This window comes from Xyrauchen texanus, chromosome 17 (genome assembly GCF_025860055.1).
Source record: "Xyrauchen texanus isolate HMW12.3.18 chromosome 17, RBS_HiC_50CHRs, whole genome shotgun sequence".
Lineage (NCBI taxonomy): Eukaryota > Metazoa > Chordata > Actinopteri > Cypriniformes > Catostomidae > Xyrauchen > Xyrauchen texanus.
The window spans coordinates 34,252,724-34,276,224 of NC_068292.1; the positions used below are offsets into that span (position 1 = coordinate 34,252,724).

Below are 23,501 nucleotides of genomic sequence, written 5' to 3' on the forward strand. Positions count from 1 at the left end.
TTTCACATACGGAGCAAGCCAAAATACTTGCAAAGGGCAATTAAATGTATCAAGAAACTGTAGGGACAAGACTATTTATCAACGCAGCCAAATAAATCTGTCAATGGGAGTATGCAAGTTGTCACCCGCATCACCTTAGCTGTGCCGTTTGCGCACTCTCTCTCCTAAGTGCAAACAAGGAGACATAGAAGCCGCATATATCAAGGACAGTAAAAAAAATGTAAAATGAAATTTGAGGAGCTATGGTAAAATTGTATTATGTTTTATCTATCAAAATGACAGATATTTGGAATTATCTGTCAGTGTTTAAAAAGTGGAGGAGGAAATTAAGCATTTTAAATAAGATAGACATTAACCAGGCAACTTTTGTGGGACAACTTGACCTGTAGTCATGCAAGCCCTATGTATTAATGTATTTACAAAACATTTCGACATTAAAATGTGATATATATATAAATGTTATTATATTTCTGCCATAATAATGGACCATTTCCAAAGTTTATGTTATCTCGCTCTCATTTTTCTTCCCCTTCTATTTAAAAGTTCCCACTCACTGTGGTGGAGCGGCAACATCATTTTATTATTGTGAATTTTCAAAAATTTCTGTTACACAATCCTCCATCTTTTACAACTGTCAATAACCGCCAGAGCTGTTACCACACACAGAACAAACTTACGACATTTAGCAGTGGTCAAAAAGGATTTCCAAAATGGCTTGTAGAGTATAAACTCAGAGATGTGAATTTGGAAATGTAATTAAATTACCACACGACCTTGATGTTTGTCAAAAAACAGTAGGTATTTGCGGAAAGTGGGAGAAAAACACTGATATTTCGGATTCGGACAGCAATAAAATCACTGACTACCACCTGTAAATGCTGGAATTACCTGACGTCCCCTTGTAAAATAATTGCTGTCCAAATAGGGCTATTGTTGTGATTTACTCACTTCATGTTGTTCCAAACCCGAAGACCGTTCTTTCTTCCATGGAACACAAAAGATATTAGGCAGAATTGTAGCCATATTGACCACTCACCAACTAGAATTTTCATTTTTTGATTGAAATCTTTTAGCATGTCCACTAAACTAAACCCAAAATAAAAGGTTTATGGTTAGTATATGTTTTACCCTGAATTATCAAAGTGGCTCAGAATCATACAGCTTTGAGCCAAGTCATGTATGAGTCTGTTCCATGACAGACTGCATCCTGGAGGCCCAGACCGATCCATTGGCACAACTTGGGGTGAAAAGAAGGCCAGAAAATGTGGAGGTGGCTGACTGCAAAGACTATCTGTTGTTGTTAGGGTTCAGACGAGGGCAGACAAGGAGTGAGAATCTAAATGCAGCTCTTTATTAAATAAACAAGAAAACACAGAATAAATCAAAACACAGGGAACAAACAAAACATCCACGAGGGGATAACAAAAATGTAAACACTAGAAACAACCACGGAGGGCACGGCAGGAACTCAGACACAGACAACCATAACATACAACGACTGACAACGAATGAACAAACAACAGGGCTTAAATACACAGAAGGATAATGATTAAATAAAACTCAGGTGAGAACAATGACACTGGCAGTGATGAGGGCAGGGGATCATGGGAAGTGTAGTTCAGAACAGGAGACAGGGGAGAAACACAGAGCAGACAACGTGGAATCGTGACAGTTGTTTATTTTTGTACAACTCATGTTCCCTGAAAGCACTACTAAAGCAGATAATATGAAAGCAAACTACAACTGATCTCAGCGTGACCTCAAACATTGCCTTAAACATAATGGAACATATCTGCATGGTTCCAGATAAGTTGTGTTCAGGATGCTAAGAGCAGAAGTCTCTAAATGAAAGAGAAAGTATTTCAAACAAAATAAACTGTTTTTCATGGCTGCCGTTTTAGTAATAAAGCTAGAGGGTGTATTCATCTAATCCTTTGGCTCAAGTCTAAATGTTAACCGAGACGTTCTCAAGGCCAAATCTCAAAACCCTTGCTCAAAACCTTCACTGATGCAGGCTTGATGACTTTAATACAAGGGACCCCATGAAATCTGTTATCCCATACATTGGGCGGGGGCCCTAATTGTCCAAGCTGCCTTATAATATATTGTTTTAGATGTTGGTCACCAGCATGTTGACTACAAAGTATTTTAACATCCAAAAAAGTACACACTTCACCTCTAAAGTTACAAAGGCAATGCAACACATAAAGAAGGACGTTCTTAAGGCTGAACCATAAAACCCTCACTATCAAACACCTCAACAGCTTCCGAGATGATGACTGCAATGCAAATGAAAGCTCTTTTTGCCCTCCACTCATCCATTCTCCGCTTCCCCAATGAATGCACTGAATGTCGTGCAGAGGCCAGCTCATTATATACATGTTGTGTTTATTGATCAACAGTTATTCAGCTGTGGTACACTAAGCTTCTATTCAGTTCATTTAGCCCTCGCTTCTATACACTTTGTCATTCTGGACGAAAGTAGGGTCTAAAAAATAGATCCTGGGCAAAAAATTATGTGCTTGCAATCTGAACAAAAATCACAGAATAGTGATTTTTGCCTTAAGTCACTGGCACTCATCATCAAATGCAGTTAGATACAAAGGTGTTTCAAATCTTTCAGTCGATTTCCTTATCTGTCAGTCTCACATGTGCGTGAAGACTGAGACGAGATTGGTTTTATTCTGTCATGACGTTATGGAAGTACGGGCTGTTTCTCACACACTGTTAGCTGCCTCAGATTCTGAACATGCCAGAAAAAATACACAAGCAGAAAGGAGAGGCTCTACTACCTCGTGCCGCCAAAGCAGCACAAACCCACAGCTCAGAATAACAGTCTGAGATTATATTCTTCTCACCACAATTGTACAGAGCGGTTGTCTGAGTTACAGTAGATTTTGTCAGTTCAAACCAGTCTGGCCATTCTCTGTTGACGTCTCTCATCAACAAGGCATTTCTGTCCAAAGAACTGCTGCTCGCTTGATGTTTTTTTGTTTTTGGCACCTTTCGGAGTAATTTTTTGAGACTGTTGTGCGTGAAATTCCCAGGGGATCAGCAATTACAGAAATACTCAAACCAGCTCTCCTGGAACCAACATGTTGTTCAACATTTACGGGGGTTGTGTGTTCGCTGTCCTTTTCTGCATATCGCGGCGCCGTTTTGTGGTCCGTTCTGCATAACGCGGCGGCTCATTGTTGCTTATCACGGCCTGCTCAGTTCTCACATTTTCAACTCACAAGACAAGAAAAGATCACAAAAATAGTTTAATGACACCCTCTGTAGAACGCTTAATGGCCAAATAAAGTGCAAAAAAATCACCATAAAATTGACAATGTAAAGTACATACTTTCAAATTGTCATCAAAATCACAGTGAATATATTGTGAATATTCTATATATTTCCCAGCTTTAGCAGGAAGGTGTGTGGCTAAAAGATTGAGCTAAAAGAAAAAAGAGAGAGACTGTGGAAATAGTATTTCTCATGGCAGGATTATATTCTGATAAGAGGGGCAATGATGGAGCCTGCCTTCCACTTTCATTAGACTTAGATGTGGTTGAGTATAATCGTATTGTCTCCCACCTCTCTGGAATTGCGAACCACTTTTGTACAATTAGGCTGCTGCCCTGTTACATTGTGTCTAGGAGCAAAGGAGTTGTCTATATGGTGTTTCATTAGCCTTTTCACTATCTGTCATGGGCAGCATGTAATCATTGCATGTCACTGGAACTGTCCCTAATGGTGCTTAAAGTATCACTGTTAGCTTTGTGTCAAAACGACAATGGTAAAAACCTTGCATAGGGAGAGACAGAGAGAAAAATGCAGGAGTTAGAGGACAAACAGGCATGAGAGACCAAACAAGGGATAAAGAGAGAGATAGAGAGATGGAGAAGGGAGGGAAGACAAGCTGTAATTTTTCATGCAAGCTCTCGTTCGTCGCCATCTTGTCCCCAGCTCTGCCCATTTATTTTTTTTCTTCCTGCCAAATTAAAGAGCTACAATGACACCCGAGTGAGCAAGGTTATTTGAACAAACAGAAGACAACAAGAATCGCTGCTTCTTTGAAGACATGCCTCATTCTCCTCTATTTGTGCTCCAATGTCTGTGACATCAAGTCACATGGTCATGGAATTAAAGAGATAATTATCTGTCTCTGGTGATTAATGTGTTTATCATGCTAAATGCCAGGCCTTCTTTCATCAACTTATAAACTGCTCCGTTTTCCACCAGACGTAGGTGAAATACAGGACAGGGATGGATTGTACACTAACCAACAGTTTGTTAGATGGAGGTGCTCTCTTTCCCAGAAAGTCCTATAAAGTCACTTGTAATTCTTAGACAATAGCAGATAATATGCTTTGTTTTTTTTCTTCAGGCAGACGGTGGGGTTTAGTTACAGCTGTCGGTAACTAAATGTTCACCCAAAAATTTGTATTCTGTCATCATTTACTCATCTTCTTTAAAAGAACACAAAGGAGATAATTTGGAGAGTCCAAGTTGCTCATTTCCATTGAAAATGAAAAATAGACTGAGATTTGAGAGCTACAGCCAAGGAGAAGTCATTATTTAATCATATATTATTATATTTCATTCCATTCCTCGAACAAAGTTATTTAGTAGACTTGGACTATAGGGCACACATTTATGGACTGCCATTTATGATACTGTATTACAATATGTTCTGCAAATATTTTACGGATATGCAAATATTATGACTAATTTATAGTGGCACATTTTCAAATTCGCAGAATATAAAATTTTTTAGATTAAGTGTAAGCTAGGTAAACAAATCAGAGCAAATGCGTCTCTCTTAAAGAAAGCGGTGCAAAGCAGACTTATCTCTGATGTCTCAAGCCAGCTCTGGGAACTATAGGATCAGAGCTTGTCTGTTAGATTGACTGAGCATGACTTAAATAATCTTGAAGTCTAAAATTAAAAAAAGTTGCTCAAGTATGTACAATATATATATACAAATTCTTCAGGGAATCACCCTATGAATTGCTTACTTATTGTCGCCTCGGTTCACTGATACAGAGAAAGTATTCAACAAAGACAAATTTACAATTCAAACCAAAACGTAACCTAATGGAAAACTTCTAATCTATGGATCCTATACATTCTGCATTGCACAGACAGTCACCAAACAGCAGTTCCGGCATCATTCAGAGACAGATATTCAGACAGGAGAGAGGCATCATAGAGTGATGTGAAGAGGCAGACAGGAAGAGATGGACAGGCAGGTGAGTGATAGAGAGAGTTTTCAAAGGACAAATGTTAAGGGGGAAGAGAGAGAACTGAACATCTGTTTGTGTGATGATCTAACAGGCTGCGTCTGCATGCTCTCTTTCCCCTGGCATGCCTGCTCCGGCTATGTTTGTTTTCCCTGTCATCTCTACCACAGGCTAGCGCTTACCTGACGCTAATTTCAATTAGGCGTCTAACTGTCTGAAGAAATGAATAGAACTGAGGAGCCACAGCAGAGACAACAAGAGAGTCAGATAGGAGACAGATAAAATGTTAACATAAACAAAAAGTAGAATTAAGACAAATGGACACATCCATTTAGAGGAAAGTCACATCAAGTACTTAATAACAGTTAAGGGTACTAAAGAAAAACTTTTGTGGACCCACTAACTTTCGGTAGTACTTTATTTTTCAGTACTGTTCCTCATTTACGTACTGTATAATTACAACAACTACAGTAATTACTAAGTAGTAACACCAAACCCTAACCTAAACCCATATTAAGTACATGTAGCTACCTAATATTACCCAATACTTTCATAAGGTAAATACATCGTAAGTATACTGAAAGTACACATATTGTAAAATAAAGTGCAACCAAACTTTATTCCAAAAAATTCAAACATAATTATTTTTGATAAACCTATTAAATACATTTTCAGTATCAGATATAGAGATTTATTTATTTAATTATCATTCTTATTCTTATTATAATTTTTTTGCAATCAGATCAGAATTTATTTGGCACATAAACAAAAATGTTGAAAACATTAAGCTTGAACAGATACATGTACACAAAATGTAAGTAATAAAACTAGAAGACACTAAATTACACTTGATTAAAAACATAGGATACAAAATATTTGCATGGGTTCCTGCGCAGGGACTCAAATGAATCCAAACCAGCTGACTCACTGAGATGAATCGGGACTTCCCAGCGTTACATACAAGACTTGAGAGTGTGTTTGATTATGTCCTCAGCTCGCTCAGCCGTATAGCTGTGTACAAAATAGAATGGGGCAGAAAAAACAGCTTTTTGTTGCTACACTGCAACTCGCTGTAAAAAGTAGCTTGTTACTGGAAAAGCTACATTGTCTTGAAAACAGCTTATCTACTGTTACGCTACTAAAAATGTAGTTAAGCATCTGTAAATTTTGTCAGGAACTCGCCAACACTTATAACAAATTTATTTTAAGCTTTTTTCAAAACTGGCTAACATGAGCAGATGTGAGGACCCAAACCCTTCATTACCATCCCAACAGTTCATTAAAAACATATTTCTCCCTTATCCAGTTTCCACATCTGGGTCTGCTTTATCCATCCATCCAGAAGATACCCAGTGGCATCATCCCTCACATGAAAGAAAGCAACTATCTCCTGTACACAACACAAGCAGGGGCTTGGAATGGATACAACCCCGAACACTACCTAAATTGGGTTTCATGCCGGCAGAATTTACGCCATCTGTAACTCAGATTATAGTGGTGCCAAACAACAAAAATTACAGAAATTGCTTTACAAACACTTTTATAGGCTGTTAATGATAAACAGATTCATTGCCTTAGTGATTCGTCACAAACATTTACAATCAGAGGCCCAGTTAGCTTAAAAGGGGCCCTTTAATTCCGGAAGCAGGGGGACAAAATGAATCAAGCGTGGCTGGGAAAAACACAGGGTTCTGTGTGTTTGTGAGTGTGTGTGCGCATTTCAGTGTGCAGAGAGTGCTTGGAAGAGTTCAGGAGATAAAATGGCTAATCGCTCGTAATTCACACATCTCACAGTGGGGCTGTTGCAGATGGCGTGGAGACTGTCCTCTTTTCTCTCCATCAGAATCAATCCCACAGATAATGAGTGCTTTGTGACTGAACATAATCAGATACATATGAGGGGGAATTGTACTGAATATCAAATCCAATCAAGCCATATCACGTCCAGTGCAAATGAGCCAGACAGAACTTTTAGGTCTTAAGAGCTGGAATAAAGTATTAGTACCTAATGGCCTTGTGTTCCCAGGTTGAACTCTTTTTATTTTATTCATTATAACATGACCATTTGTTTCCATGACTTTCATATAACAAAGCTATAGAATGGCATGGTGTTACGTTACATGTGTGCGTTATTATAAGTTAATTGTTGGGCATTACTCAGGTTATATCTCAAGGATCAGCACATTCAGGGTGAGAACATGCAATAATTTGGTTATCTCCCTAGATCTTCAACAACTAGACAACCATCCATCCATCCATCCATCCATCCATCCATCAAATTAGCCAATGTTATTTTACAAAGCTTTAATGGCACATAAGGGATGGAAGGTTAAGTACTTGAACCGCAGCAGGTGAGAAAAGGAATAACCTTTCATCATCCTCAGGGTGACATTGAGGCTAATATTGCTTGGTTCTACTTATACACAAACGCACAGACATGGTCAGGCTCTCAATCCCACTCCGTTGGGTCAGTTCTTACACAATGACTATAGGGTAAACATTTGGCAGGAGGCAAAAGGATTATACAGTTTTCTTTGGCTAAGGATGACCATAGGAATAATACTGTAGAGCAGTGGTTCTCAAAGTGTGGGACACGCACCATGGGGGGGGGGGGTCTGACGACTGACCGTTCTCAAATCACTTTCACACATTCAGCAAAAATAGTGACAATACATGCAAGAACCAATATGCACAATTTCTACACCTCTACTTTTTCTCCTGCTTTGTTTAAACTTTCACCAGGCACCGCAGCGCGAACTGCACAAAGCATGTAACAGTGTCAAGTGCGCTCTCAGTTGCAATTTTGTAAACTAAGTCGTTTCGCGTGCCAGTTTTGGGGAAAACAATGAATCAACACTGATATGCCCCACACACAGCACTATTGAATAGCTTCAGAAGAATTGATATATTGATATGTATGGTGCTTTTGGAACTTGGACAGCCTATCACCATCCTCTCATCCCTCAGTCTTGTCGCTGACATGTAGTACCTGTTACTTTTCTCAGCGTTAGACAGGAAGGGCCAATTACAGTCGTTTATTAATATAGGAAGTTTACTGGAGTTTAAAAATGCTTTTATAGATACTACTAAGGCGGATTATCATTTCACAGGTATGAATCCTTGCAATTTTAGTAATATCTTTAAAAAATAATAATTATAACTATTCAGAGTAAATGTCTCCATTGAGAGAAAATTTTTTTGCTATTTAAATTCAGATGAATGGAGGATTCGGTTTGCAATGTGTTCATGGCCAGGGGTTGCTCCTGCAGCAGAATCACTTTTTTATTTATTTATTTTTCCTTCTGTTTTTGTACTGTTTAAAACATTTATAAGCATAATTAAACTGTTTCATGTATTTATGCAATACAGAATATACACAAAATATCAGAACAATGTTGGCATTGTGACAAATGTTCATTCATTCAGATTCTTTTTCAGTGAAGTGTAACTTTTCATTCGGTTTTCATAATATTTTTAAATAAAATAATTTTTTGTGATATGAATGAAAGATGAAAGAAAATGCTGTTAATAGTGTACATTTTGATTAGGTTAATATATATATATATATATATATATATATATATATATATATGAGAGAGAGAGAGAGAGAGAGAGAGAGAGAGAGAGAGAGAGAGAGAGTAGATAGATAGATAGATAGATAGATAGATAGATAGATAGATAGATAGATAGATTTTGTAAAAAGACTTTAAATGCACATCTGTGACCGCACATTCTATATTAATGTGGCATTGCTTTACCAAGCCTGTGTCACGCTAGACTAATTTCAGACATAGACTGTCATGCTTGACGGCTTATAGTTTTAATAGATAGTATATCACAAAAAACATTATTTTCAAAATGTTAAAATATCCAATCTTCTCACTTTCCTGCCGACAAGTGAAACATGCAACTTTGAACTACGCTGGCCTATATTTTGTATTGGGCCAAGAGGTCATTTTGTGAAGTTTGATCTTCTGTTGCCCACACATCTCATCATAAGAATTCGCATTTCAAAGTTCAACAAACTTTAACTTACAAGTGCAGTGAAATGCAAAATGTTTTCTTTGTTCCAGATGCATATGAATAGATCTGAAGTGTAGTGTGACCATGACTTAAGGTGTGTTTTTAGCATACTGCAAAGCTGGGACTCAAAGCTTCTGAATATTTTCAGTTCTGCATACTTATAAGTCAATCTAAAATCCACGATATAGCAATAGCTATGCTGTAAAACAACTGTTCATCTTGCTAGCATACAATGCACCGCACTCATAGGCTAATTGTAATTTTAGATGCACTGCACATTCTCGATAACTTGAGATATATATATATATATATATATATATATATATATATATCAGGGATATATTTTAGCGGAATAAAATAACGCTTTAAATAAAGAATTTTGTCCAAAATATTTTTATTGTATACAGTAGTTACCTATTTTTAAGCAATCAGGCACTTAAGTTTCTGCTATACTGTGAATATAAAGTAGTCATGGCTAAAGAGTGTTGTTAGCGACAATTTATAGTGGACACAGTACAGCATGGCCCTTTGTACCTTTTTGCTTATTTAAATATGGAATTTCTACTTCTAAACTTTTTTCCTCTGGCTTTTAAATACATCAGCACTCTACATATCAAACATACACACAAACAAATCTTCTTCTTATATATAAAACATAAGTAAAGTATATCATAAACTCACCTTCACTTGACCTCACTTGACTACCTACACCTGTCATCCATCTCATACTGTAGCTTTGGGTCTCTCTCTATCTAAGAAAGGAGGGATTTTCTATAGCTTACTGACCTCACGGCTGCTCTAGAGAGACAAGTACACAAGTGTGTTTATGGACGTGTGGGGCTGAGGGTGCATGAGCAGCACAATGCTCATCCAGTGATGGAGAGCTGTGGCAGACCCCGAGAGACAGAGACAGAGAAAGAGCTTGGGTGTGGGAATGTGGGAGTGTGTGTGCATGTGTCATAGACTGTGGGAGCTGAAGGGACCCATTGAGCTCGGGTCCCTCGCCTCTGCCTTCATTAAGATGCAGATGGAACAGCTGTCGACACTTTGCTGTGACGGCTGAAATATTTACGACTCGCTGTTTACTGAAAGACTCTCGCACTGACAAGCCAACGAGTTCATCCCTTGCTTTCTCTCCTCCTCCACTTGCTTTCTCCTTCTCATTGTGTGTCTCTTTATCTTAACTGATAACTCAGCAACTCTTCACACAGCATTCCGAGTGTGGCACCCTTGTTTGGTTGATAATGGAGAATTTGAGTGACAGTTTTTAATCCGGCCCACCTCTAATGATATTTGCTTTTCTCTAGTACATCTACAGCTATCAAAATGTCACAGGCAGATTTACACAGGGCCGTCCCACCAAACAAAGCTTATTTGACCCCACCGCTTTAGAGAGAGAGAGAGAGAAAATCCATATTAACTACAAATCAATGGCAGGAAATTTACGAGCATTACCTGCGGCTAACGGCACCTAACATCTCACTACACGCACATGAATAAATGAATAAATAAATAAGGCAGATGGATATCAAGGAGAGAACAGCAGATATGGCAGGGTCTATCTAGTACTTTTATACGTAATATTAACATGTATAATTTGTATGTTTGTATCTTCAAATCTAAATAATTTTGAAATATAAGTAAAATGCCATCAGTGTAACAGTGTGACATTTTGAAAAATATCTATATTTTTTATTTTCTCCCCAGTTTGGAATGCCCAATTCCCAATGCGCTCTAAGTCCTTGTGGTGGCGTAGTGACTCCCCTCAATCCGGGTAGTGGAGGAAGAATCTCAGTTGCCTCCACGTCTGAGACCGTTAATCCACGCATCTTATCACGTGGCTTGTTGAGTGCCTTACCGCGGAGACATAGCGCATGTGGAGGCTTCATGCTATTCCCTCGTGGCATCCATGTCCAACTCTACACGTGCCCCACCGAGAGTGAGAACCACACATTATAGGGACCATGAGGAGGTTACCCCATGTGAATCTACCCTCCTAGCAACAGGGACAATTTGGTTGCTTATGAGACACGGCTGGAGTCACTAAGCACACAATGGATCGAATTTGTGACTCCAGGGGTGGTAGTCAGCATCAATACTCACTGAGCTACCTAGGCCCTGATCAAGTCAAGTGGTTTTTACTGTCGTTCAACCATATACAGTTAGTACAGTACACAGTGAAACAATACAATGTTCCTCCAGGACCTTGGTGCTACATAAAACAACATAGGACAAACACAGAACTACATGAGACTACACAGACTAAATAACATACCTATATAAAGTGCAGGTGCAAATGTGTGCAAAAAGTACAGGACAGTTCAATAAATTGATGGAGCATCGACCAGTACACAGTAGTGCAAAAAGATGACAGTTTCTAAAAATGCCAAATGTAAACATAATATACTATGAGATGAGTGTTCTATGCACATAGCAGTTATTGAGGTAGCAGCAAGGTATAAAGTGACAATAATTAAAGTGCAACTCAGGACACGTGTGTGTGTGTGTGTGTGTGTGTGTGTGTGTGTGTGTGTGTGTGTGTGTGTGTGTGTGTGTGTGTGTGTGTGTGTGTGTGTCAGTCCAGTCTATTGAGGAGTCTGATGGCTTGGGGGAAGAATCTGTTACACAGTCTGGCCGTGAGGGCCCGAATTGCCAGACAGCATGAGGGTGAAGAGTTTGTGTGAGGGGTGTGTGGGGTCATCCACAATTCTGGTTGCTTTGTGGATGCAGTGATTTTTGTAAATGTCTTTGATGGAGGGAAGAGAGACCCTGATGATCTTCTCAGCTGTCCTCACTATACTCTGCAGGGCTTTGTGGTCCGAAACTGTGCAAGTCCCAAACCAGGCAGTGATGCAGCTGCTCAAGATGCTCTCAATAGTCCCTCTATATAGAATGTAGTGAGGATGGGGGGTGGGAGATGTGCTTTCCTCAGCCTTCGAAGAGAGTAGAGACGCTGCTGGGGTTTCTTGGTAATAGAGCTGGTGTTGAGGGACCAGGTGAGGTTCTCCGCCAGGTGAATACCATGGAATTTGGAGCTCTTGACGATCTCCACAGAGGAGCCGTCGATGTTCAGCGGAGAGCGGTCATTTTGTTTTGTCCACATTCAGAGACAGGTTGTTGGCTCTACACCAGCTCTACACCAGTCCGTTAGCCGCTGCATCTCCTCTCTGTATGCTGACTCGTCGTTCTTGGTGATGAGACCCACCACGGTCGTGTCATCGGCAAACTTAATTATGTGGTTCAAGCTGTGCATTGCTGCACAGTCGTGAGTCAGCAGAGTGAACAGCAGTGGACTGAGCACACAGCCCTGGGGGGCCCCAGTGCTCAGTGTGGTGGTGGTGGAGATGCTGTTCCTGATCTGGACTGACTGAGGTCTCCCAGTCAGGAAGTCCAGGATCCAGTTGCAGAGGGATGTGTCCAGGCCCAGCAGGTCTGCATTCGAACATATGAGTCCTTTTTATCTAGGTGGGTGAGGGCCAGATGGAGGATGGCGCCGTCTGTTGAACGGTTTGGATGATACACAAACTACAGTGGGTCTAGTGAGGGGGGCAGCTGGGTCTTAATGTGCCTCATGATGAGCCTCTCGAAGCACTTCATGATGATGGGTGTGAGTGCGACGGGACAGTAGTCATTGAGGCAGGACACTGAAGACTTCTTTGGCATGGGGACGATGGTGGTGGCCTTGAAGCACGTTGGAACGACGGCACTGCTCAGAGGGATGTTGAAGATGTCGATAAGAACATCTACCAGCTGGTCTGCATATCCTCTGAGCACTCTGAAAGGGATGTTGTCTGGTCCAGCAGCCTTCTGTGGGTTGACTCTACATAGAGTTTTCCTCACATCAGCCTTGGTGAGACAGAGCACCTTGTCGATGGTAGGAGGGGAGGTCTTCCTCACCACCACGTCGTTCTGTGCTTCAAACCTAGCGTAGAAGTTTTTCAGCGCATCTGGAAGGGATGTGCACGCTTTGCCTCTCTGATAGCCCAGGACAGTTTGGACCTCGCTGTTCTTAGGGCAGCCTTGTCGCCTGCTCTGAAGATGGAGTCTCGGGTCCTCAGCAGCGCACGCACCTCCATAGTCATCCACGGCTTCTGATTGGAGCGTGTGGTGATGGTCTTGGAGAAGGTGACATCATCAATGCACTTACTGATGTAGCTGGTCACTGATGCTGTGTATTCCTCCAAGTTGGTAGAGTCACCATATGTTGCAGCCTCCCTGAACATGTGCCAGTCAGTACACTCAAAACAGTCCTGAAGAGCAGAGATGGCTCCTGCTGGCCAGGTTTTCACCTACTTCTGGAGTGGTTTTGTGCATCTGACGAGCGGTCTGTATGCTGGAATATGCATAACAGAGATGGAGGTGGGGGCCGGGCTCCGCCCTGTACGTGACTGGGATGTTTGTGTAAACAAGATCAAGCGTGTTTGCCCCTCTCGTTGCAAAGTCAACATACTGATGCAATTTAGGGAGCACTGTCTTGAGATTTGCATGGTTGAAATCTCTGGCAACAATAAACAGTCCATCAGAGTGAGAGTTCTGCAGTTCGCTCATAGCCCCATTCAGTTCACAGAGTACTTCCTTAGCGTTAGTGCTGGGAGGAATGTAAACTGTTATAATAACAGTGGTGAATTCCCATTGTAAATAAAAAAGGTCTGCATCTAACAGTCACAAGCTCCACCAGCGATGAGCAGTAACTAGAGACTAGCATAGAGTTATTGCACCATTCCGTGTTGATGTAAACACACAAGCCACCACCGCGAGTCTTACCACACAGACCTGCATTTCTGTTGGCACGAAATGCCCGTCTAGCTGAATGGCGGCGTCCGAAACTCTGTCGCTAAGCCACGTCTCCGTGAAAACAAAGACGCTGCAGTCTCTAAGCTCACTCCTGCAGATCATCATGCAGCTTGGTTGTTGCATGAATCTTATATTTTAACAATGTCTGGTGATGGTAGACACGAACACCGGTTGCTCCGATGTCCATGTGCCGTTAAAGTTGGGCTAAGTGACAAAAATAGCCCCATGGTGTGACATTAACTTGTGTTTCACGTATTTACTGATTTGTGAGTGTGTTGTCACAATTGTTCCGACCAATCTTTCAAAAACCACTATATAGTCCATTCCATGTTAATCACCAGCTATATTAACAAAGACAGCACACTCATAAGAATTTGGTCATTTAAATGGGCTGTGTGCAAGAATTGGAAGAATAGAATTATGGATTTATGTTCCTTTGTCCATTAACTGCGTCCTGGTTGAATGGCTGGCATATTTAGTGGCACTCTCCTTTTATATGCATGGAAAGTGTGGTTATCAACAGGACTTGAATGTAGTCTCAGTTAAATTATAGATAATGTAAGTATTATTTATCAAATTGATCTACTAACACATACAACATGGCTAGCATTAATAGTGATTTGTTCGGACTTTCAAGTTAGGCTGTGGTCGAGGGAGTGTTTTTTAGTTGAAAAACAAAATCCAATTCTATCAGTCAGTTTTGCTTTCAAATTAAATTAATTTATTGAACATAAACAATGTAAAGCAAAAATATTTGTAAATTCAAATTACATTACATTTAAAAAAAGTATATATATATATATATATATATGAAATTTATATATGATATATATATATATATATATATATATATATTATATGAAATTTAATTTGAATATAGATATATATATATATATATATTTAGAGAAGTTAAACATCATTTAAACATTAACTATATTTTCAGAATTTGGACATGAACTTTATTTCCACCCGCTGGTGGAATCTTCATACTGCAAATGCAGGAACTGACTTTAGACTTTGCGCTGAGAATAGAGATGCTGCTGACTCTAAAGTTTTTCCTAAGTAGAAGGATTTATGTTTTAGATGCTGTCATTAAAAATACATTAATATGTATCATTTGTACTTTTTGACCAATTTATTCCCATGACATATCTATTATTTTTCAAGTCACATGGATTACTGGATAAAGATTTTTTTAAATATTTTTATAGAGATTGTACTCACGAAGAGCAATTTCTCTCCAATTAATTAATTTAGAGCAGAGCAAAACTACAAAATAAATAAACTAATTTATAGTAATTTCCATTACTTTTCCAGGCCTGGAAATCTCTTTTGTAGAATTCTCTCATACAATATTTCCAATATGGCCGTGGGAACTCTGACACTTTACAAACTTATACTTAAATACTTAAAATACCTACAGATACAAATAAGATCACATGGGATATGGAGACTGAGGTCATTTGCAGTGGTCAGTGGCACTGGCTCAAAGATTATCTACAAACAACAAAAAGTTGATCAGCGTGTTAGCATAACGCTCACTGCTAATTACATTAATCGCTTGCTCATGTAATGGTAGCAAGCTGGTACGTGCTGTGCAGTGTGTGTAAACCTCAGTCATTGGCCTCAAGAGACACGCTAGGGGCTGTAGCCTTTAGCCTCCTTGTTAGCGTGCCCACCTCCCACGCTGGAGACACTGGTTTGAATCTCATTCTGAGCAGGTCGAGCATGACCAGTTACACTGAGTTGATCACGATCCCATCAAAACATTGTATAGTATTGTAAAGTATTGCCCCCTTCTTTGACTTTCTCATGCTCCCTTTTGCTATATGTTTCCATTCTGCCTCACACAAACTGCAGGGCCTGCCGTGGTTGCTCATCACAAAACTAAATAAAACTCGAAAGACCTTCAGGGCACAATTACCCAGTGTCAGCAATTAGCTCTGAAGGCACTGAACAACCATAAGTTTATATGGAACCTGGAGGAATATTCGTGCATCTTTAATCCAACTCGTAAAAAGTACCACAGTATTAACATGGTATTTTGGACATGGTATCATGTTAAAACCATGTTTTTAGCACATATACAATGGTAACTGTATACCAAGTTTTTTTTCTTTTTTCATGGTAATATAATGTAGTAAATACTAAGATATCTTCACTGAAAACAACAACACAATAACTACAAAACAATGTAAATGAGCCTAAAGCTATTTGGTGGTCATAGCTAGTTTAGGCTTGTTTATCTGGCCTCCCAGCTGAAAAGTGCCCAAACTTTTCCAAAATCATCACACCAGACTAGCCTGCCCAGTAGAAACCAGCTTGGTGGTCAGCTAAATTAAGACTAGCAAACCTCTTTAGAACATATATGTATATGAATATTTTAATAACTCAGTACCATGGTATATATATCAAAGAATTGAGCCATGTCGCTATCTGAGGGTTGTCATAGGCTATCACTGTCAGCGCCTGAAAGATGACCCGCTCCATCCATCAAACTGTACCAACCTGAGTGGGAGAGAGAGTGAGATGACTCTCTCTCTCTCTAATTAGAAGAGATATATAGTCCCATTACAAGAATCTTCTTTATGGGCAATGAGGACAGATTGACATTTGCAGAGTGAAGTGGGGAATGAGTCCTTTAGAAGAAAGCCACACTTCACACATATATACACATGCACTGCATCATATACTGTAAACAGAAATACAGCTGCAGTTTGCCCCGAGGAAAACCACATTTGTGCAGAGTTTGTAAATTAATGGGATGGAAAGAGAGAGGCTGCATTGAAACAGATAAACGCTCCACTTCACAGTCTTCAGAAAGGCTGAAATGTCCAGAGTGGACAGTCTGTACTTCCAAGAGCAGATGTTTTCACTTTTGGTCTGCTTTTTCTAATGTCTCTAGTTGTTTATTGAAGGGGAAACAATTACAAAACACATTTATGATAAACAGGGAGAGAAATGCAAGTTTAATTACTCACAGATGTATTTTGTTCAAAAGACTGATTCAGTTATACCATCTTATACAATCTTACAGATGAGCAACACTGGGGTTCATCTGTTCTTCTAAGGGCACAGAGATATAAAAAAGCAACAAGAAAGACAACGGCTGCCACAAAGCCGCTATACACAGAGAATTGAAAACAAAAAGTGACAGAACATAAGAAAAATGTGAACATTGCACCCTCAGAACACTGAAAAAGTGTGACTTAAAGTCACAAATATGTCTAGTCGAGTATATCATAATAGCTAACATACAGTGTTGACAGCCATTCAAGCTGTACACCGGTGCCATTAGTGACACACCGGCACAATAGGGGAGTTAACGACATTGCTCTGGAGACAGAGGCCTTCTGATATTTGAGAGGGGTTTGTACCAAGATGTGCCAGAGATGCGATGTCAGATAGTGAGGATTATACATGCACTTCACATCAAAGACAGCTTTGTTCTCACAAGGGAACATAGACAGGTGGAAAAAGAGGGACTACATTCATTCATTCCCTGTTACAGACCTCTTTGATTGAAGTTTGTACACAAAACGGCCTTAAACTGACAAGGCAGAAAGCCGGCAACATTTTGTAAAAGTCTTTGAAAGAGATTTCTTGTACAAAATTGAGTAGGCAATTCAGGATGTAATGATTTGAAGCTATTCACCCCACACACATTGTTGTAGACAGGGTCTCCCTTTGTGTAAACTGTTTTAGCATGAATAACTTTCTTTTCAGAAAACAAATGACTTAAACGGGAAATATGTGTATAGATAGATAAACGTTAGTCGCTTGGTCTTCTATTGTCTTATTACAATTGTTCTTGCTTCTTGCTAGTTTTCTTTCTCTTTGCTTGTCTTCTACTGACTCATTGTTTTGGTCTTATATCTGTTTATATGCTCTAGTCGGTAGTTAGTGCATTGACAATCTTAATGCATTATAAATCTGCATATAATGCACTGATATGTCTACTCCAGATCTGGATTGTTTATTGATCAATGTATGTTTGAATCTCACAAATACATGTCTAGGTTACATTTCACCCCAAAATCAAAAGACAAAACTATTATAAAAATGATATTATATGTGAACAAAATGAAGGATCATAAATATGTTTGTACTGTCCCATTGAAAATTAAGACCCCCCTCCCCAATTTTCATTACTATAATGCTTGGAATATGGACTTTTTTCTCTTCAGAATTCTCATTATTACATAAAAAAAAAAAAAAAACACACTTTAATAAAGCAATTTTTTTATTTTATTTAAATAAGCAAAACTTTTAATAATACAATCAACAAATACTAAACCATGACAGATGAATACTTAAAAGAAATACTCCCAAATATATAAATAATACAGCATATCATAATTTTTTGCATTACAGTAATGAGAATTATTTGTATTTTTTATTACGAACATTTGCATAGACGGTGTAGGTGCTTAACTGTCATTAAAATCAAGGTATAATGTAAAAATTTGAATGGTCTTTAAAACAGGATCCATTTTAATTTTGTATTTCTTTCTTTTGATGTTTGGGGTGAAATGTGACCTGGACAGTTTCTTGGTTTTGAAAGATCCACCCATATCGCCTATATAAAATTTATAGGGGGTGAACCATATTTTAATTGAACATCACATGCTCATTTATCATTAAAGACTCTCCGCATGCCATTGGAAGTTGCTTAATTTTAACTGTGTATCTGATGAACAATAAAACATCAAAGTGCAATCCTACAAATGTCTACCAAGCTCATTTTCACCTCATAAATAGTAAGAGAAAGCTATCATAGCTTATCGGCTTAGCATGTGCAGAAGAGGAACATTTTACGTTATCATCACATACTGTAAGAACAGAGAGTGGGGTATCGGCTTTTGCCTTATTCAATGGAGAAGAGAGAAGAAACTAAATGTACATTTTGTGGGGGCGATTTGCCTGTGACATCCTCACAGATGCCAGAGAAACAATGAAACTCCTCCACACACATGCATTTGACATTTCAAATTATGAATAAGCAAAGAACACTGCTTTTCTGTCGTCACTAATTATCTGACAAAGGTGCCATACAGTTCCGGCGAGGTCCTCATCAATTTTCCATATTTTTGACCTCTGAGGGGCAAATGCCAGTGTATGAGTTAGCAAGCATGTGGAATCAAGTGTTGTACATCCTTGTGGTGGTTTGAGCAGATTGCTCAAACCACCAACCATTAACTCACAAAAAGCCAACCATTAACTCACTTTTTTGGCAACATGGGATTCAGGACCTAAGGTGGGATGGCAAAACGTAATTATCTGTATCCTTCTTTCCACCTTGTTCCAAGCTACTTTGTCCTGTCTCTAAACACTGTCTAAGCTTTATTAGTCTGAAGCACAGGCTCTGATTTAGGCCCTAATTAGAGCAGGAATGGCAAAATGTGGTGTGTTCCAAACCTGATCATTTTGTTCAGTGAGGATGGCCAGGGGCCACAAGCTCCCTCTGCACAATCACACCACTAATCGGGTAACACCTTGCAAACATACCGACCCCATTCTCAAAGCACCTCCCCCCTCTCTGTACCCACTCCATCACAGGAAGTCTAAACAGTCGGCACCCTACTTTAAGATTTAATTCAATCAGATTTAATTGGAGTAATATGTGGAGGACAAATCATGTGTCATATGTGGAGGACAAATCATGCATATAGTTTAAGGTATCACACAAAGATAGCAAGTGATGTCAGTGATAAGCACATGTGTTTCAGCCACATTGAGCCATATGGGTGCCCACATGGGAGACACAGGTTCGAGTCTGACCTGATCCACACATTGTTTGTCTAAGCCACATTCTAAGCCATCGATGAACTGACGGAGCTCTGGTGCAACGGTTTGCACACATGCTTCAGCCAGATTGAGCCAAGTTGCTCATATGGCTGATGCAGATTTGAGTCTGGCCTGCAATGTAGTCAGATTCCATTCCTTGTCATTTTACCCCAAAATTTCCTGTCACTCTCTACACTAAATATCTGGTCTAGTATTAAAGAAAGATCCAGACAGAGATGACCACATTTCTTAATCAAGGTTTGACTGTTATCAAACTGTGAAGTGATTTTCCTTTCAAGTTCCTCGACAGTGAAAGCAGTGTGTGCTATTTCCAGAAGAGGAGGTGTCTTGTGAACAAAGGGAAAAGGATTGTGAGGGTCTTTGCAGATATGAGGTGGAAGCAGGAACCTGTCACAAACAGACTAGTGAATATGACGAAGAGTGTGTGCGTTTACATATGTGTACATCTTAATGAAAGTATTTGCCATCACTTCTGATTCATGCAATTGATATATGCTCGTCAACGAAAGCTGCATGAGCAAGGGAGAGGAAATAAACAGTGGGATAAGGATGCACATTCAAATCAATGCTGTCAGCCTGCTACGGCATGATCTATTTTTATTCTCAAAGTATCATCCCTTTTCCTTTCCTCAGATAAAGAAGAAAACACAGCCATCCGAATATCTGTGGCCACAGGGCAAGTGCTTAGTGCTATGTTTGCCTCTTCAGCTCGAAACTCCTCGGAGACTCAGAGCAGACTGTATTTAAAAGAGGCAGTCGGACAGCACTGATATGGCAGTGCCATTTAGATAATGCATAGACTGTGACATGGATGTTTCAGCAAAATAATTCAGAATCATGATTTATTTTCAGTGAAAATCAAAGTGCAAAGTATTTTTTTTATTTTTATTATTACTACTAATACTGTTATTTTGGTGATGATGATAAAATTACATTTATTTTACTTTATTTTTTATTATTATTAATGTATTTTATTTTTCAATGAAATGTGTGAGTACATAAAATGAACTGAGAACAATGTATATTCGGTTTAGGTTGAGCATCATCATAACCTGTTGGTATGGGGGCTTCACGGTCTGTGCTTCAGACCTGTCCAGCTCTGCTGTGCTGCAGAGGCTCATAGTGCGTAGTGAGGCATCTCCCGCTCAGTGATCCCCGTTTATTCCCTTATTCCCGCGGAGGGAATTGAGCGATGGCAGAGTCCCCTCTACTGTACAAAAACGGAACTTCTACACCCTTACCATCGCAAACTCTCAGCCAAGCACCAGCAAACAACCACATATATTACTAACACACGAGAAGTTTTCATTTTATGTATAGCTTTAGGCTTTAAAAGCAGCATATAATAAACCAGTTAAACACATAAACCGATCGAGAGGAAGATAGAGAGAGAGAGAGAGAGAATTTGCCTTTTATTCTCATTGTTAAAGAGAGACATAATCACTGAACCGGACACAACACCGAGAGCTCTAAGCCTTTTCTTTCAATCTGCCGTTAAATGCGTTATAACGCACTGGACTCTTCATCAGAGAAGTGTTTTTAACGATACTGCTGTTATATAAATCATAAAGGAACATACTGGTTTTGTAATAATGATTTAAGTAGGCTCCCGCTTATATGAACTTAAACAAATGGCATAAATGCCTACAAATGTCCCAAACGCAAACCAAAAGAATTGGCCACGAGAAAGATCCTATATCTTTATCAAAGATACAGACAAATAAGCAACTAACTAACTAACTAACTAAAAAAAAAAAAAGTATGAGCTGTTCTTTTAAAATAAATATTGCAATTACAAAGAAAGCGTCCGATTTACGATATGCGACACCAGTAGCAACAACAACAACAATAATAATAATAATAAAACTAACACGTTGCGTAATAGTCACAAGTTGCGAGAATACAACTGCATTTTATATTAAGAGGAAAACTTTGTTCCAGGTTTAAGTAATTGATTGTTATTTAATTATTGTGGGAAATTACTCACGTACAATTTGCTCATCTACGTTCAGCACAAGGGAGATACGACCATCAACCATTGCCCACAATGTAAAACCAACTACAACAAATGCTTTAAATTGACTCAAAACAAACAAAAAGTCGATCAAAAATGACTAAATTATTTAATAAGGAGACAATATTGATATGTCTAAAACTGCCTTGGATTGCAGCTCCGCAGTGAGGTACCATGGACAGCGAAAGCTTCTTGAGGAGACCCATAACAGGTACATGCAGGCGGGAGGGTTTAGAGATAAATTAAATTAAATTCGATCTTGAATGCAACACTTACAACGTGTAGACAAAAGACAAACGCCTGGCAACACTTATGGAGAATAATCCATATAGGCTCCACTCAACACCACCTTAAAACGATAGATATCACTGCATTATTCTTATCAAGGATTAGTAGTGCCACTGACTACTGTAACTGTATTTATTGTGTGTTGTGTAGGCAAATGCGTTTAATTAAATTAGCATGACGAATGGTGCTGCAATTGCAAATGCAAATCAGATGCTCTAATCAAATCTAACCATTTAAATAATCATATTGATGGTTTACCTCCAACAAGTTGGCATGTTTCATCTGTTTTGTCAGCACATAAAGCCTTTGCAAAATGACTCCACGACTATTCCTCCAACTTCTTCAGAATAAGTTCGGTGCGTTCATTCTTTCAACAGGCAATATCTGCTCGAACAATGACACAAAAGGAGGTCTGTTTGCTCCACTGGAAGACAGGTGTTCACACGTCCGGAAAAAAGCAACAAGCATCCATAAATGCACAGTTTATCCTGTTAACGTGTATTTCTGGTCTGTCACTTCTATTAGTCTGTTTCCCAATTGTTTATAATTTAATCCACATCTTAAGCCCACAAGTCGTCATGGTTCTCCCGTTTTCCACAAAAAAAAGAAAGTCCTCAAGTGACGTTAAAGCCCCAGGGAGGTGGCTCAAGCTCGAGTTGTTTTGTCGGTGTGTATCGGGGCAGTGGATGTCGTCCTCTCGGTTCAGGGGCTGTCCTCGTCCGCTCTGTCCACACAAACTGGATTCAGCGTTTGAAGGCGGGGAGTTGGGCACTAATGCATATATCCAGCAGCCCCCCCTGGTGGAGCAACAGCATTGCGTCAGTCACAAAACACCGAAGGATAGATACAACGATGGGAAAGTGAAAATGAAGAGAGAGAGAGAGAGAGAGAGAGAGAGAGAGAGAGAGAGAGAGAGAGAGAGAGAGAGAGAGCATGGAGACTTGTTTGTTTTTTTAACCCTCAGAGAACTAAGCATTGGCAATTTGACACTGATGATTTATTTAATTATTTCCTCATTGAAAGGGTTTTTAGGAATCTAATGATTTCAAAAAGTTTAAATTATTTTATGTATTTATTTACTTATTTTTGTTTGTTTATTTTGTGGTGATTTTTGTGTCTTTAGCCAACAATAGTAATCTGTACAAAAATAGTTTCCGTGCTCTTCCATCCTCCAGACCGGAAACAGATCAAAGTCCACCATCATGAAGGACATATCAATTCTCTGGCTGTGTCTCATTTCGAAGGCTGCGTGCTAGGTAGGACACGTCCTTTGAAGGCTGCAGTATACCGAGCGTCCTCCTTTAAACAAGCCTTGTTTAAATGAGACGCCCTTCGTAGGACAAATG

General features: G+C 39.3%; 1 protein-coding gene across 1 annotated transcript in view; it reads right to left on the minus strand.

Annotated features, from left to right (window-relative positions):
- LOC127658351 (adhesion G protein-coupled receptor B1-like) overlaps positions 1–22,878 on the minus strand; it is a 115,686-nt gene extending 92,808 nt beyond the window's left edge. The window contains exon 1 of the mRNA XM_052147594.1: positions 22,414–22,878. The gene's annotated coding sequence lies outside the window, so the exon portion shown is untranslated. The remainder of the gene's footprint in view (positions 1–22,413) is intronic.
- Positions 22,879–23,501: the final 623 nt, after the last annotated feature.